The sequence below is a fragment of the Schistocerca piceifrons genome, chromosome X (genome assembly GCF_021461385.2).
Source record: "Schistocerca piceifrons isolate TAMUIC-IGC-003096 chromosome X, iqSchPice1.1, whole genome shotgun sequence".
In the NCBI taxonomy this organism is placed as follows: domain Eukaryota; kingdom Metazoa; phylum Arthropoda; class Insecta; order Orthoptera; family Acrididae; genus Schistocerca; species Schistocerca piceifrons.
The window spans coordinates 854,223,238-854,229,237 of record NC_060149.1 but is presented as its reverse complement, the minus strand read 5'-3'; positions in this window follow the sequence as shown (position 1 = coordinate 854,229,237).

The window sequence follows — 6,000 nt, the reverse complement described above, 5'->3', positions numbered from 1 at the left end:
GTGTGTGTGTGTGAGTGTGTGTGTGTGTGTGTGTGTGTGTGTGTTTGTGTGTGTGTGTGTGTGTGTGTGTGAGTGTGTGTGTGTGTTTGTGTGTTTGTTGGAATGTATTGAGTGGGTTGTATTTTATACATTATTAATTTATTTATTTTTGTTTCAATAGATGGATGCAACCATGGACCGTGGTACCTCCTTCCTGTGGAGTACTCGGAATAAGAAGAAGAGCAAAATGGTGATAATGATTATGATGATGTAAAAATTTTTACATAATTAATAAAAATTCATTAATATTATATTTGTTTCTAACTATGTCCTGCATGGAAGATCAAAGACGAGCCTGTCTCGTTTGGTGTAAATGATAAAATTTTAATGATAACTGTGGTTATAATGCAATTTTGAATTTAAATGGATGTGGTGAATTGGTTAAATGTTTATAAATGATAAAATTTATATTATGTATGGGGTATCAGTCTAGAATTGTGTTTGAATTTTAATATAATCGGACTAGTTTGGAGATATGTAGGTGTAAAGAATATGATTAACATGTGGCTGGATTGTCTGCTTGTATGCGATAGAACTTGATGCCTCTATTCGAAGTGAAATACATCATTACTAGCAGATAGCGTGACACATGCCATCTGAAAAGCTTGTGTACAGTTCATATGAGCTCAATAAGAACACTTTTTAGTGAAGTTTGCGATCGTTTTCAATGAGTGTTTGTGTACAGCAGAACATGTCATATTGTGTATAGAGAGAATACATTACACATAGGGGATAAATAAATCTTGCAAATAAGAGATAAATATGTAGTTCGATAGCAGAATGACTTTTCAAAATTTGCTCATTTGATGGTGAGGTTGCAAGGCGTTGAGTTATTAGGGTATTATTAAAGAAATGGATGACAAGTTCACGTTGAGCACGATGGTTATAAAGTATATCTTTAAGGAAGGGAGATGATTGTCGACTTGTAGGCAGGGTATGGATTTCAATTCCAGTACTGCGATAGCAGAGGTGAAAGTATATGAATGGTAGCGATATCTGTATTTCCAGAGCAGCAGATGTAGATGGGGTGTATTTCGGGATGCTTAGCTCATTGTCGAATGTCGTTCAAGTGACATCGGGATGGTAAAATTTAGTTGTAGGGGTAGTGTTACATGAGGTTAATTTCGTACAATGATTGTCTATGTATGCTTGGCCGCAGTGCAGGTGACTGGGGCGGTAGTGCTTCACGTTTCCAGGTAATTAAAGGGTCTGTGCGAGAATAGATGGCTTAAGTGCAATATGATCTAAATGCTTAAATAGGGAAGTAATATTTAGTATGTGCTGGATAGCTTTGGTGGTCGGGTGGGGTTTGAGAAGATTGACTAGTAGCATGTATTAGGGTTCGGTCGGTATTTGGTCTAATGTAAATAGGCTGCTTCTTCAAACACAATATTTTTATTTACTTGAGGGAGAAAAATGATTGTTTTTTGTGCTTTTATGTTCTCTCAACATGAGGAAATTAGTTGCCTTGGTAAAAAAATTATATGCTTGATTTAGAATGTGTTACACAGCAGAGATCAGTATTGGCGAGTAGAAATATAAATTTGTTTCTAGTTAGAGGTCTACAGCACTCTAAAGTAAGAGGATTGTGGAGAAATAATTTGGAGTGTTTATATTGGGAGTTATGTTGGGCGAGCGATACTGTTATTTGGACTGTTGGTATGTGCTTGATATCGAAGGGCAAAATATGTGTGTTCTTGCAGTTCCTGAGTCTGGATATGTCTGTTGAAAAGAGAGCAAGTTCGGATCAGAAAGAGTAACGCATTTGTGTCAAGGGGAACGGATCTCGAATTTGTAGAAGAGTTCTGAGAGCAGCATGGATCCGCTAAGGGCGATTTTGTACTGTATAGGAAGGGTATTCAATTTTTACTACAGGGACATGGTACGTGTTGAAATATTGTAGGTTTTGATATTGATTTAAGCATAGAATATTAAATGTCCTACACTCAGTGGGTAGGTGGGTAAGAGTCTTCGCATATTTAACTATATACATGCATACTTTACTGGGTTTTATTGTTCATGGGATATGGCTATCTGTGGAAAATAGAATTATTATGTTCTATTGCGCTAGACAAGATGGGTTGTGTTTGGGGACGTACATGCTTGTACAACATGATTGCAACACTGTGGATGGAATACAAGTAGAAGAAGTTCTGTGAAAGCGTGTGTTCAAGGAATGGGTGAGTAGATGATGCGACTCATCTAAAACTGTATCATTAGAACATCTACGAACATGTAGGATAACTGAAATTGAGGGCATTTTTCTCTTCTGTATGACTGTGCTTGGAATTATGTTTGTCTGTTTGTTCTAAATGCACACCCATCAATGCTTAGAAAGGGAGAAAGCTTTTTTATGATTAAGTGCGTTTTCGCAAGCGTACACAGGCTTTTATCTATGTGAGTGGTAAATTGTTAGCGGAATGAGCAATTCGGCGCGAAGCGTGAATGACATTGGGTTTGCTGGCTGGGAAAGACACAGTTCACATGCCCCATTGGAGGTGCAGGGGAACAAAGATCTGGGCTATTCAGGAATCCATTTGCACTGTGTACGTGATTAGGCAATCGCTGGAGACCAGGTATAGGGAGAGTCCACGTCAGCTGGCTGGTCCGTGGGATGACTGGATGACTTTAGATGGACAGATATCTGACTTTGACATGCCGCCGGCGGCGCTCCGACGCTAGCTTTGTAAGGTGTGATGGAATATGTGATAGTTGCATTTGATAGTTCGTAAGCGTTTTCTATATGCAAAGAGTGTTTATGGATTGATTTTTTTTTTCTCCACGTGGTGTTTGACTGTGAGCGTTAGAGATGAAATATGGTTTGACGATTTAGTAGTTGTTTTGGTGCTTATTGCATTCAGAAATGTAATATTCAGGCTCATGTCCTCGGCGGGAACGCCGTGTAATTAAGTGTTTAGGTATTTGACGGTATGGATGGGAATTTGCGTTGTTTAGTTGCCAGTGCAATATAATGATCAGTGTAAAATAGTTGTTCGCTGTTGAAAGTCACGTCTGCAGAAAGAAATAAAAGGCGGAACAGAGAGGACGAGGGAACTCGCGTTTTCCTTGTTCTGTTGATGGTGATGGTGATGGTGTTTATTGTACACAAGCGCACGTCGGTGATGTCTTGACAGCCATTACGTCCGCTGGTCGGGTATTCATTAAAACTGATAGTACTTACCGTGCGTACATGATTAAACTTGTTTGGCTTATGTTGTATAATGACTAGAGAAGATGAGTGTGTATGGTATGTTGAGGGACGTATAGATTCAGCACATAGAAAATGGTAGGAGATTTTTTTTTTTTTGGAAAATTATACGCTCTATAGATACTGATATTCGACCACAAAAGACAAGTCAAGAGCAGAAATTACGTGTAAATCGACCGCTGACAGTGTGTTGCGGCAATGGTAATACAGGGCGTTTCAAAAAGAAAGAGCAGATTTCAAACATTTATTTCTCAAAAACTACAAATGATAGAAACACAATTCAAACGTTTCTTGTCAGAGAAAGGTTCAAAGTTTTTCAATGGTCCGCGCAGAAGTTCCATGCAAATCCGCAGTGGCGCTGGCGTTTGTTTGTAGGAAAATGGCGACGACACCACAGGAACGATCATTTTGTGTGCTGCAATTTGCAAAGTTAGAGTCCATTGTTGGTGTGCAACGTGCATTCCGCCGTCAATTCAACAAACAGCCGCCTCGTCATAAGCAAATTTATGAGTGGCATCACAGATTCGTAGAAGATGGTTGCATCTGCAAGCGAAAAAGCACGGGTCGTCCACGCACATCGGATGAAAATGTCGAGCGTGTCCGTGCAGCTTACGAAAGGAGCCCTAGAAAATCCACGACACGGGCAAGTCACGAACTAAACATGTCTAAAACAACGGTATGGCGCGTTCTGAGTAACCGTCTGCACATGAAGCCGTACAAACTGCAGTTATTGCAAGCATTGCGTCCTGACGACCACAACAAAAGGTTCGAATTTTCAACTGCAATTCTACAGGACATGGAAGAGGACAATTTTGCCGAACGATTAATTTTTTCAGATGAATCAACGTTTCACATTTCTGGTAAAGTTAATCGGCATAACGTACGAATTTGGGCGAGTGAAACTCCGAGGGACGTTATTCAACATGAAAGAGACTCACCAAAGGTTAACGTCTTTTGTGCAATTTCGGTAAACAAAGTTTATGGACCTTTCTTTTTCATGGAGAAAACTATCACAGGAACCATTTACCTGGACATGTTAGAAAACTGGCTATTTCCTCAACTTCAGGAAGATTCAAATCACTTCATCTTCATGCAAGATGGCGCCCCACCACACTTCTCTGAACCTGTACGACGGTACCTAAATAACACCATTCCAGGACGGTGGATTGGAAGAGCAGGAGCACAAGATCAATGTCATCGTCTGTGGCCTCCCAGGTCACCAGACCTTACTCCCTGCGATTTTTATTTGTGGGGGTACATAAAGGACTGTGTTTATGTCCCACCTATGCCCGCTACTCTTCAAGAGGTACGACATCGAATTGTTGCGGCCGTGAATTCGGTAACTAAAGACCAGTTGCGTCGTGTGTGGCAAGAAATGAGATACCGGTTTGATATTTGTCGTGTAACAAATGGTGCTCATATTGAGGTACAGTTTTGATATTTGTTGTGTAACATTTGGTACTCATATTGAGTGAAGGACCGTTGGAATTGTGTTTCTATCATTTGTAGTTTTTGAGAAATAAATGTTTGAAATCTGCTCTTTCTTTTTGAAACACCCTGTACTTAATTGTAGTTGGGAGTGCTAACTATGGTCCTGAATTTTAATATTCATGTGAACGTCGTATGTATTTGATGATCTGCATCCAAGTTGGCGGGTTTAACTGTAATTCGGATTTAGCGATCTGTGTAAAAATAATTTTACCGCTCAAAGTCCGAGAAAGAAAAGGTGAATGCTGTTTAGATAGAGGCGGGTTTCATAGGTAAATCACCCCTAACAAATGCAATAAACAGATGTATTTTGTGTACAGAAAAACTATAAAAAGGTCTATATCCGTCAGATGACCTATATCGTAGCTGACGATTCCTCAAATGGCTAACACTCATTCCTTTGCAGTGCATATCTCAATACTGGAGCAAAATTTATTTCAAAATAAAAAGGCGCCATAAAAGCTGCAAACAAATTGCAAAATACCTTGGAACATTTGTCACAACCAAAACTATTTATCGACAAATAGAAATTACGCTGCACATCAGTCTGGTACCTTGAGTCAACATTTTATTATTGAAATATTATGACCACGTTATATGCACTAATGATCCTGAAAATCCCATTCCTAAGGAAAGTCACATGGCAATGAAACAAACTTTCTGCAACACTGTGAATACGATAGCAGTCTATATTAGAGATTTAATGCAACAGGCATCTTAGGATAATAGGATTTGGAGGGATGTGAATTGGGACGATAGCATAGCAGTTTGTTTCAGCTGGGATAACAGTGAGATAGTAACAGATAAGAGGTTGGTCAAACTACATTAAATGCTATCCCCACTCCCCTCCTTGGTAGCGTATGGGAATTTTATCAACATTATCCAGGGGAACGCCACATATCTTCGGCAATTGTGAGTGTCAAAAGGGGTGTTCAATAAGTACATTTTTTGTTCTGAAAGAACATCGGTTTTATTCAGGATTCCAGTACACTGTATTATTCACCTCTGGTTTCGTTAAAAAATCCTATTTTTAACATAAGGTCTGTTAAATGCGACGACCTTACTGGTAAAGTCTGTATGCAAGCATAGTACCACTCTATTGGTCAATGTCTGAGACAACATAATGCTGCATGAATAACCACCCCATCATGAACGTACTGATTCCCTCAACTGAGTCCTTTATTGGGCCAAATCGATAGAAATAGCACGGTGCGAGATCCAAGCTGTAGGATGGATGATAAAGAACAGTCCAATGAATTTAATGA